At 44.5% G+C, this 12424-nt stretch overlaps 1 long non-coding RNA gene across 1 annotated transcript; it reads left to right on the forward strand.

Annotated features, from left to right (window-relative positions):
• The first annotated feature begins 4891 nt into the window (after nt 1-4891).
• On the forward strand, nt 4892-11329 carry LOC147582100 (uncharacterized). The gene is made up of 2 exons (XR_015250584.1): nt 4892-8818; nt 10827-11329. It is a non-coding gene; the product is annotated as an uncharacterized LOC147582100 (long non-coding RNA).
• The last annotated feature ends 1095 nt before the right edge of the window (nt 11330-12424 follow it).

Below are 12424 nucleotides of genomic sequence, written 5' to 3' on the forward strand. Positions count from 1 at the left end.
TTGCTTGGTAAAAAGTGGGAAGATTTGATTGGGTGTGGTTTGGAAGGACTAAGCAGGACACTATATATGACTGTGCTCTGTGATAGCTAAATCCCCTCACAAATCCTAATTATTTATTTTATATTTATGTGGCCATGCCATCTGATTAGGAAATCCTAAGCCCTTTCTCACACCACAGGCCTTATTTTTATTTATGTCCCAGACAAAAAGATAAACTTGTACAGACCTGGGATTTCTCTCTGTCTCGGGCATATTTCCCAAACTTCCAATGCAGACAGAAACACATGTTCCTGTCTCTTGAGCTTTTGAGTAGTGTTTGGCACAGAAACATGCAAGTAGAGAGTTACAAGGGTGTTCTCGACAGGCTGGGTGAGCTAGGATGGAATTCTTACGGCACGGGCTCTCCAGTCCTGACCTACTGCCCGGAATGCAGAAGTTCACCAGAAAGACAAATAGTGAGAAGTTCATGAAACACTTGGACTTTGCCTCTTGAAATGCCAGGTTATTCTCTTCTCCAGGCAGAAATTACTGCTCCTCCCCTAACCTCACAGATTCTAAACTCTGGTCCTACTCTCAGTAGCAGTTTTCCCTGAACTTGATCAATTGGGCTCAACAAATATTTATTGGAGTGTGCCAGGCAATGTTAGGTACTGGAGTGAAATGATGAATACCGCACAGTGCCTGTATTTCATGGCCTCACGGTCTGATGTCTGGGAAAACAAACAGGTCTGGGAAGCAAGAGGATTAGCACAGGTGGCCAGCCTTTGTACTTAGAGCTCTGGCTGTGGCACCCAGGTGCCCAGGTTCACACCTGCAGGGGCCATTGTTCACGGTGAGACTGTGAACAAGTCACTTAGCCACTTTGTGCTTCAGTCTCCTCGTCTGTATGAAGGACGTGACGGTGATGTCATATAGTGTACACGCAGTATATATTATGGTATCTACGTACATGTATATCACATCATATGATAATATTTTGCTACATAGAATAGAAGTTGACATTTATGATGCTTCTTGTGTGCCAGGCTCAATTATGTACCTTTAACATGTATTGAGGTATTATAATATTTAGCTTGCAACACCATGTATAATATATAATGTAACATATTGTAATATATTAATTACATATTTATAATAACTAGCATATAATGGGATTATAAATACATATATAATTATAAAATAACATAATATGTTGTAATATATATTAATGCAAGTTAAATATTACAGTGCCTCAATACATGTTAAATGTATATAATTGAGTATATAAATGTATAAATGTATATAACAGGAAGCACCCCACAAATGTCAACTTCTATTACTAGGGACATTTTAGCTGCAGAGCATAAAGGAGAGATTGAACTAGTAATGGATGGAACGTGGTCTTTACATTCAGATATCTGAGTTCTAAAGCTTGCTCAACAACTTATCATCTTGAGTCATCCTGTATGTAAAGTTCTTAGTTAATGTTAAAATCAATGTTCGTTAAGTATTATTATGCTTATGATTATGATCATTTTACGTCTCTGAAACAAAGTTTTCCCATCTCAAAAGGCATGATTGTTATCTTTATATTGCAATGTTGCTCTTTATGTTGGAGATAATAAATACATCATTCTTAGCACAAAAGGGCCCATTGTAAGTGATCATTAAAAGATGAACATTTTATGTATTATTAGCTCCAACTATATGTTTTTGATGTAAAATGTCGTCTGTGTGCCAGAGTGTGGCAGGGAAGACTAAGTCTCCACCCAAAACTTCCACACTCTTCTATCAAAGAGAGCTGTGTCTGGCCCAGGCGCGGACTATATCTCCCCCGACCTTGGGCCAAGTGCCGGTTCTTGCAACAGACTATGAATATAAGTGGTGTATGTCCAGGTAACGATGATTAGGAAATGTGTTTTTCCTTACCCTCTTTTTTCCCCTTCTATTGGCTGGAAGCAGGGAGCTTGGGGGGTCTTAAGAAATGGGAGAACCACCAGAAGGAAAGAATCTGGGCCCTTGGATTCCCACATGGAGAAAAATTGCCTACTGAGCAGGAACTCCCACATTAGATTCCTACCTGAGAAAGAAATCGTCATTGTGTTAGGCCACCAAAATTTGGGGGCTAATTTGTTACAGCAGCTGGAATTATCCTAACAAACATAATATTTGAAATGCTGAAGTTTCCTGGGATGAAACATAAGCAGGTAAAATTTAGAGTACCATCAAAATTAGGGCATTTTAAAGGTCTGGTGCAAATATTGAGGGTATTTAAAGGCGAGTGAATGCCGACCAGAAGGGATAACATCAGAGGGAAGGATTTCGTCTGGATCTTAAGGATTTGGACATGCAGCAAAGCTGGGGGAGGCATTGCAGGCAGAACAGAAGCCAGAGAAAGTGAGGACAGTGTTCAGTGCATAGTGAATCTCTCCTGCAAACTGGCATATAAAGTGCATAGAGGGGAATAGTGAGAATTAGAGATAGTAAGGCAGACAAAATCCACATTTTCAGGAGGAGCTGGTGAGAAACAAGTGTCCGACTTTTTTCCACCAGCAGGGAGAACGGCTGTTAGTTTTTGAGTAGAGGAATAATATGATGAGCTTTGCACTGGCAGATGACTTAGCAGGATGTCTTGTGAAAGATGGTCTTAAAGAGAGTGACTGAAGCCAGAGGAGTAAATTAAAAGGCTAACATGGTAGTCCAGGGGAGAGGTCACCAGGATTGAGCTAGAAAAGGGTGGTGGAAATGGAGTAGATGAGATGTAAACAAAGGTAGGATATTATATAGGATGTTTATGGACTAATATATGGTCAACTGATTGGATTTGTGGAGCAGAGACACAGAAATGTAAAAGCAGCGTCTCAGGTGTGTTAACCTGGGTGACTGGGAAGAAGTGAGGAAGGGAGGATAGTATGGAGGAGGAAATGGGGGATGGTTAATTTTATTTTGGACATTAGTGATAGGATATCTGAGTGGAATAGACTGTTGATGTTGACCAACAGATAGTTCTTGTTTTTGGACTAGTGTCGAAGAGAGAGCATTAGCCAAATCAGCAGTGTTGCTTATAAGAGGTGGATTTACAAAGGTGACTTGAATGGAGAAGTCAGAGATTGATTGGTAAGTTAACAGACTGGAGACACATTGTCTTCAGTCCACTCAGGTTGCCATGATAAAGTACCACAGACTGAAGCATGGCTTAAACAGATTTATTTCCACTTCTGAGGGCCAGAAGTTCAGGAACAAGATGCCAGCTGATTTGATTTCTGGGGAGAGCTCTCTCCCTGGGTTGTGGGTGGTTGCCTTCTCGTTGTGTTCTCACATGGTAGAGAGAGATAGAGAGAGAGAGAAGCTCTCTGTGTTCCTTTTTATAAGGACATTAATTTCATTCTTGAAGGTTCCACTATTACGATCTAATTGCCTCCAAAGGCTTCCTCTCCAAATACCATCACATTGGGGGTTAGGGTTTCAGCACATGGTTTTAGGGGAAAACAAATGTATAAGCCATCATGCACAGATATCTAAGTCAGGAGAAGGTAGAGAAAGAAAAGGTAAAGAAAATTCTTATAGAAATTCTATTAGAGAAGGCAAAAGTGATTGAAGTTGAAGATTTTCAGGCATTCTCATAATATTAAAAGAAAAAGACACATTTAGTCTAATTGATCATTAGGGAGAAGCCAGGAATGTAGAAATCCTACCTCTCCAACTTTTGAAGTTGAAAGTATCTTCCACAATAAGAATTGAATTTTGGCTTTACCTTAACTTCCCCTGCATGAGATAAACCAATTTTGAGGCTTTCAACCCAACTATTAATTTATCCAATTTATAAAATTTGTTTGCCATACTCTCCTTGCCGATGGTTGTTTTTATTATTCTGTTCACCTTTTAAAAATGCTTTTATTTACATTGCAGTTAGTTAACATACAGTGTAACATTAGCTTCAGGCGTACAATATAGTGATTCATCATTTCCATGCAACACCCGGTGCTCATCACAACTAGTTCTCTCTGGATGAAATGGTCTCCTGGCTGATCTCCCTGCCTCTAGCTTTGTACACATAAGGTCTGTTCCCAACATGGCAGCTGAAATGCTCCCACTGAAACATGAGCTACATCATGATAATCCTCTACTAGGACCTTGCCATGGCCACACACTTCACTCAACAAAGGCAGAAATGCTACCATGGCCCTGTGCAGTATACCTCCAGTCTTAACTCTCTTCCTCTTCTCCCTTCCCTCTCTGTGATTAACCTCATGGGCTTCCTGACTGTTCCTGGACTGAGCAGATGTGGCCCCACATTAGGGTTTGGTCTCTAGCTGTTCCCCTACCTGCACTATGTCCCCTCCCCACCCCATATGCACATGGCTACCAACGCATGGCTGGACAACCTGATTGAACACTGCAGGTGAAACTCTCTGGCCCCATATTCCCCAGGCCCCTTGCCCCGTTCCGTGTTTTCTTTTTCCCACAACACTTACCACCTTCTCCTTTAGTAGACTATATAATTTACTTGTTATGTTTATTGTTCATTGTCTCTCCAGCCTCAAGCCAATCAATGTCCTTGAGAGTAGAGACCTCTATTTTTTTCTACTTTTGTTTCCCTAGTGCCTTCAGCAGTGCTGGACACTTAACAGAACAAATATTTCTTAAAGAAATGAATGAATGTGTTTCTCTTATTTAGAGGCTATGTTCTTTTTTTTTTTTTTTTTTTAATGTTTTATTTATTTCTGAGACAGGAAGAGACAGAGCATGAACAGGGTAGGGTCAGAGAGAGGGAGACAGAGAATCCGAAACAGGCTCCAGGCTCTGAGCTGTCAGCACAGAGCCCGATGAGGGGCTCGAACTCACGGACCATGAGATCATGACCTGAGCTGAAGTCGGCCGCTTAACCGACTGAGCCACCCAGGCGCCCCAGAGGCTATGTTCTTAATGACTAAATTATATGGCCAAAGGAGTGAGAGATTGAATGAATGAACGAACAAATGAACGAATGAACGAACGAACAGAATGAATGACTTCTCTACCAGTCTGGGAGTTCATGGAGGGGTAGTGTTGTCTCAGTCCCGTGAGTATTCCTAGAACAAAGCAGGTGCTTAGAAATGCTTGCAGAATTAAATTACATCCTGCAGGCACCGATTCTGACATTTGGTAGGCCCTTTTACCACATAAAATACTTCCCTCCTGTTTTGGCCCATCGTGACCACAATTAGTTCTCTTAGCCAAAAAAGCCCTTTGTCCTTTGGCTGAGGTTCAGACCCTGCTGCTTTCAGCCAGACTGGGCAACAAAAAAGAGCTTCAGAAGGAAGGACAACAGTCACTTTCTTTCTGCAGGACTCCTCCCAAGCTGTTTAAGCTTCTCTCCGTGTCCCTTGATTTTAAACCTTTCTGCTTTCTTTGCTCTGCAGGATTCCAGCTGACAGCCCCAGAGGTGACTCTGGCTGGGAAGTATCAGGAGAGTAGGGGTAAAATTTGGGGGGAATCCTTCCCCAGAAAATACTGATATGTCATGGGCTTTTCCCCCCTGCATTTTATGAAAGATATTCCAGAGCCAGATAGTGGAGCAGTGTCAAAGAAAGAGCAATGTGGTCCCTACAAAACAGCCGTTGTGTAGCAGCAAACTTGTCCATGGCAGGTTAAGTCTGGAGCCAGAGCCCTGACAACTCCTTCTAATACTGTCACACCTGAGCCTCTGCCCTTAAGGTTTTTCATATCAGCACATGTTGAGTGTCAGAAAACTGCAGGTACCAGCTCTGTCACTGATGAACCATGCCACACTAGGCAAGTCGCTGAGCTTTTCTGAGCACCATATTATCTATTACATGGACATGCTAAATCCTGGAATTCGGAATGTAATGAGAAATAAGCAAGATATTTATTACCTTTGTGAAATCCTTTCTGATTTTAATAGTTCGTCTTTATACATGTGATAGTACCTCATAGTATTATATACAGACACACCCAGAAAGCAGGTAAAAACTGGTGAGATCTGAATAAGATCTGTAGTAGAAACTGACCAATGTCAATTTCTTGCTTTTGATTAGGCGCTCTGGTAATCGAAGATGTTACCATTGGAAGAAGCTGGGGAGGGAGACATGGAAATGCTCGGCATTATTTAGCTTTTATTTTAAGTCTAACGTTATTTCAAACTAAGAAATTTTTAGTTCGTTTCTGCTGTTTCCCCCCCTCCCTTTTACACCTTCTGAATGTTTCCGATAGAAGTTAGGACTGGGGTATCTGCTTTTCAGAAGGACTCTGTGCTCCCTGAGGTCACAGTTACTTTCTTCTCTGTTATTACTCACTTGCCTGGAATAGAGCCTGGCACAGAGTTCGTGTTCACAAACGTTTACCAGTTCTTTCAGCCCAGAATATCAAGATAAGCAACCTCTCATTCTAGAAACTGCTGTCTCTGGAAATGTTTTAAGAAAATTCATGTTTATTGGGAGCCTTTTTGTGACAGGTATTTTCTACAAAGTTCTCTTAGTTAATTTCCATAGCAACCTTAGGAGGTACCAACTCTAATTCCCATTTTACAAATGAGGGAACTGAGTCTCAGAAAGCTCAATCTGCTTGCCCAAGAGGAGAAGCATGGAGGTAGATTCAAGCTTTGAGTTCATCTGGCTCCAAAGTCCCTTTTATTTCATTCATTCATTCATTCATTCATTCAACTTGTGTTTATGGAGCACCTGCTATTGTTGTCAGGGACCATTCTCAGACCTTAGAATATAATCAGGAACAAACAGACAATGATTGTGGCCTTTGTGTGGCTGACATTCTAGTGATGCAATACTGATAATACAGAGTGAACAGAATCTTAACGACCTGTGTGGACACAAACGAGAAAGAAGAGAAGGGAAAGGAAATGGAGACTGTAGGGTCTGGGGGCAATTCGTAGCACGAGAAAAGATGTGCAGGGGAGGCCTTGTTGAAAATACAAGATTCGAGCAGGGCCGAGTGTGACACAGGAGTGCTGGGGTTACCCAAGCAGATCTTTGGGAAAATAACATTCAGGTAGAGGAACAGCTAAATGAAAGCCCTCAGGCCATGGATATAGGTCTGGTGTACGTGAGGACAGGCAAGGTGGCTGTTTTGGCTGGGCCAAACACACGTGGGAGGTAGCAGGAATGCTGAGGGATGGAGAGTAGATCATAGGAGACCATAAAGATCGTTGAAGAACTTTGTGGGGACTTTGGTTTTGCTCTGAGATGGTAGCCACTGCAGGGTTGGAGCAAAGGAGTGACATAAGTTGACTCAAGTTTCACGGGCTTTCTCCGATCGCTGTTCAGAGGCCAGAGCTAAAGGGGCCGGGTCGGAAGCAAGGAGACCAGCTGAAAGGCTGCTGCAACATTCCAAGCTAGACAAGCTAGATGGTGGCTTCGGCAAAGCCAGGGAGTGGAAGAGTCGCCTTTCTCCCCGCGTGGCTTCTCTCACCAGATGACAGCCGGCCTCTCACACGTGTTTACAGAACCTCAAGCAATGGCTTTCTCCTGCACAAGGTGGACTTTCCTTTCCCCCACTCCGCCTGTGTGGCTGAGATTCTCATTCCTTCTGCTCCCCCTGCCCCCCTCTGCTACTTCCCACACAACCGCCCTGTGCCTGGCCCTGCACGTCCCGCCCTCTCCCTCTTCTGCCGCCCTCTTGGCGTCCCGGGACTTGCTCGCGGTGGCCCCGCGGCTTGCTCTCGCCTGTCGGTCTTGGTTGCTTGCTGTCACCTTCTCAGACACCTGTCTGCCCCGGTGTCCCATCCGTTGTGAAACAAAAGCCCTGAGTATGCTAACGGCTGCGTGCAGGCACACGGCACGTCCTCCTTTGGTTCACCCCGAAGCCAGAAGGATGGCAGACCGACCCCCGGTTTGCACTTCTGCCAGCCGATGGGAATCCGAGCCTGGCTTAGGGGAACGTGTGAGCCACGGGGGCAAACACGTGGAGCACGGCACTGAACACGGGAAGAGATAAGGGATTTTGTTCGTGCACGGCGATGTCAGGCGCTCAGAACCCAGGATCTTGTGTAGTCTTCCCACGGACTCTGGATAGGTGCTATCCTTCCTGCTTTCCAGGTGAGGGACTGAAAGATAAAGTAGCCTGCACCGAGCCTGCCGCCAACTTTGTTATAGGGGTGCAGGAGAGCAGAGAGCAGAAGGGGATGTCACATCTGGAGGCAACGGAGGCCTTTATTTTCAAAAAAAGGCAATAAAAGGAAAGGCTTGGTTTCTCAGGTCGGGGCATGATTGAGTCAACGAGTCAAACCGGCGAGGTCTTCTGTGCCTCAGCCAGTGCCAGGCCCTAGAGATGTGGACATCTAAACCAGAGTTTCCCACAGCCTGTTCTGGGTGCTTCTCTTTGGCCCACGGAGGGAAGGGGTGTGCGACTGCTTTCCCATGACAGTAAAATGCAGCTAAGCAGAAAGGACATGGGGCTCAGGGCTGGAAAAGACATTTATGACAACCTGGAAATGGAATCCATTTGGCCCAGTCCAGCTCCACGTGACAAGTTGGGGCAAGAGTTCCATCTAACGATAAAATAACTCCTTTTCATTGCATGTGGTTAGGTCTTCCCCGGGCCCCACAAGGTGCAGGGCTCCAGGGCAGGTGGGTTGTGCCTGGGGTGCAGGAGTGCTCCGAGAAGGGTGGTGCCCGGGTAGCTCTGCCTTGTGCACTAACCATCCAGTTAGAAGACCATTTACGCCTTGTCAGTATTTTAAAAAACTGGTAATTCTCTCCCCTCCGGAGCATTATTTCCACCTTACCGAATCTGGAAAGGAGGCCAAAGAAGTTGCCGAAGAAGTTGGCATTTTCAAAGCCAAGAGCCCGTTTTCTTCTGCTGCAGGAGCCTTCTGGATGCTGGTGTAAGTGTGGCCGTGATGGTTAATTTTATGAGTCGACTTGGCTAGAGCCTGACCATGCTCTTAGGTTGCCTTCAGAGCAAAGACTGAGTTTTCCCAAAGAAGAAATTCTGCCTCCCGACTACAACATAGAAATCCTGCTCGATTTTCCAGACTTTGGATTCAAGTGGCATTGGAGGGGCATCTGGTAGTTGACTACCGGCTTGGAAGGGAGACCCCATGGCCCACTGAGTGTCCAACTGAGCGTCAAGCTGGGCTACGCAGAAAGGCTGCAGGGTTTTTAGCCGCTCAGCTTTTTGCAACAGGATTTTCATTTTGTAGGACGCAACTGATTGAGTGTGAAAGAATATGAGCGATGGAGTCAAAGAGTCCCGTGGTATGCCTGTGGGCAGATTCCCGAAATTCTACGAGCCTCAGTGCCATCCTTTGAGAACTTTGGACTAAGTTGGAGTGTCCATCCTTTTCTTTGCAGGACACCTCCCCTTTTATTTACTGCCACACAGAACCTATGTCTTGAAAGATTTTATTCACCAAATATATCGAGGGATATAGCAAATAAAGTAAATAAAAAATTTGCTTTTTATTAGTTTATATTGGTTTTGTTAATTTATTTTATATTTGCAAAGTGATAGTGGTACATGTATTAATTTATTTAACTTTGATTTAGGTACATCAGAGACTCGAATGCCAATGAGAATAGCTAGCTAGTCAGCAGGAGATGACCAGTCTTAACACTTCATTGTGTTCATAAAATCCTGATCATTAGAAAAGAGGCAATTTTAGACTTAAAGTAAGTGAACAACATACTAATATTGTTATACCTGGTTCTCTTTTGGTCAACTTTTGCCTATCATATTATTTTCTAACCTTTTATTTTTCACTGATGTTTTTGTTTTAGGAGTGTGCATTATGATACATTAAGCTGTATTTTAAAAAATCTCAGGCTCTGTCCTTTAATAGAGGAGTTTAGCTCATTTACACTTTTGTGACTCCCAGCATGTTTGGCCTAACCCTCGTGCACTGTTGTTGGGAATGCAAACTGGTGCAGCCATTGTGGAAGACAGCACTGAGGTTATCCATGCCAAACTAATTTAGACAATGTTCATTTCCTCTATGGATATCTGAACTATTGAACTAGTTTAGGGACTACAATAGTTTCTTTTCAGGACTCTTTAGGATTCGAAAATTCCACAGTGTTCTTCATTGGAACACAAGGATGCTGGAACCCTGCCCTGAGTATTCCCTAAGGTAGGACCTATTCAAGAAGCAGGGTGCATCTGTAGAATGGGATCACAGCCTGTTAGGCTTCCTTTGGGGTACTTGTCCCTCTACCTTCCTCTGTGCTTCTGGAACTGTCCTGCATTGCTTTCGAATTTGTCCTTCCAGACCCTGGCTGAAGTGATTACTCTCTAAGTGAACTGTTTTCACATTACTGTCTTTTTTTTTTTTTTTTTAATTTTTTTTTTTAATGTTTATTTGTTTTTGAGAAAGACAGAGAGACAGAACATGAGCAGGGGGAGGGGCAGAGAGAGAGGGAGACACAGAATTTGAAACAGACTCTAGGCTCTGAGCTGTCAGCATAGAGCCGGATGCGGGGCTCAAACTCACAAACCGTGAGATATGACCTGAGCCGAAGTCGGACGCTTAACCGACTGAGCCACCCAGGCGCCCCTCGTATTACTTTCTAAGACACAGGTACGTCTGAGTAACCCTGGAGTAGCATTGCACTATCATCCCTCCCTCCACCCCTCCCTCCCTCCCTCTCTCCCTCCATCCCTCCATCCATCAAATATCTATGCAGTGCCTTCCACTTACCAGTTCTTACTCTGGGTGCTATTAGGGCAGGTCACACAAGTGTACAAGATAAACTATTTGGGAAGTCTGTCACCCAGAGAAACTATCTACCCTTGAGGACGGAAGGTGGCAATTCTAACCTATTTATTTTCTGTAGAGGCTCAGCTCTGAAAATCATAGCCTTGTATTCATTCTGGCTTTTTCTTTGTCTCCACAGGGCAGGGCTTCCTGCCTAAGAGAGAGGGCTTCCTGTCTCCTAAGAGAGACTCCACTGGGGGTGCCATTCACCTCCCCCTCTCAATCTTCCCTACAATCGTGTGTGTGACAGCAAGGACTCATGTTGACTTCTTATCCTTTCTATGAGCCTCAGCCATTTGATCATGACGGTTTTCCTCCTAGTTGTTGATTCCTTTTCTTCAGGTGTGAGCCTTTTAAGGACGGAGCTTAGCCTGGAACCACGGGGATATCCTCAGATGGACATACCTGCAGTCTCCAGAGTGGCTTTTCCCCTGGAACGAATAGCTCACGCTTCACTCTTGGGCAAAGGCTCCTGCTGCTCATAAACATATGACCATGGCCTACATGCACACTGCAGGTGGTGGCACAAGCCCAGTTCCTGGTCCTTAACTTCCCTTCTGAATGTAACTTCATGTCTCTCCCCCCTCCCCTTGGGAAAGAGGTTAAAAACCAAAAATAAAGTAGTGTAATGAGTGCCCTGAAGAGGTAGCTGTGGTGTGCCGAATCACCTGCTCTGTCCGCGGTGGTGGGTCGGGTCAGGTTCGGCAAAGGCTTCCTAGAGGAGGGGCGTGTCCTATGAGGCCCGAGTGGTCAAAAGGAATTCGCTGTACACTGGAGAGTTTCAGGCAGAGTGAACACCTTGAGAGGTGGTCCAGTTCACTGTGAATCAGTTCTCTGTGCCAGGAACACGGGGCATGCTGGAGGACGTGATATGGGGATTCAGGAAAGGTAAGCTGGGGCCACGAAGCAGGAGAATTTCTCATTTTCAGTCCTGGTGTATTCCCATGGGCGCAGGAAGGAAGCGCCTGGATCAGTAATTCTTTCCTCTGAAAGAAATGATTTTCCTCTAAGGGGTACTTCCTGGTACCCTGGTAGGTGGGTGGGGTCCCCTGCTGTTATCCTACCCCACCTTACAGAACACCAGCCTAGCGATTGAAAATTCACGTTGCAGAATCAGCGGATACTCTGTAAAAGCGACCCTGTGGTGTGGGGACAAAAAGCCTGGAAAGCGTGTAGGCAAAAAGCAGTAACTGTCCGGGTGATGTGTTTGATGGCGGATTTTATTCTTGCCTCTACGTTATGCGTTTTCTTTGGTTTTGTTTTACCAACTTTAAAATTATACTTAAAAAGAATTGTATTTGAATTATATTAAAAAAAGATAGCTTGGGTCTCATTTCTAGGTCACAGCACGGGAAACCCATCTCCCAGGTGGCATTAGTCTTGGCCTGTACTGTATTAGCAGAGGCTCTGTTGGTAAATCATAAGGCCCCATACTGAGGTCTGTAGAAACATAGGTGATTTCTCTGTAATGGCAAGAAGTGTTATCCTGTGTCAGCCTAACGAATTTGCTCTTTTCCTCTTTTATGGCACCCATTAGGGTGTTTCATTCATGGTGTTGCCATTTCAGAAAGTGGGAGGAAATTCGGCAACACTGTTTGCGGTATGGCTGCAGAATCCCTTGCTGGCTGGGGGTCCCAGAGAGCTGTGTGTCCAGCATACAATATCCTTTGTTTAAGCATCTGTATCTTTCCCTCGCGCAGGCAATCAGTGCAAGGAGGCAATCACGTTTGCTACGCT

This window comes from Puma concolor, chromosome B1 (genome assembly GCF_028749965.1).
Source record: "Puma concolor isolate L17-30 chromosome B1, mPumCon1.1.hap2, whole genome shotgun sequence".
In the NCBI taxonomy this organism is placed as follows: Eukaryota; Metazoa; Chordata; class Mammalia; order Carnivora; family Felidae; genus Puma; species Puma concolor.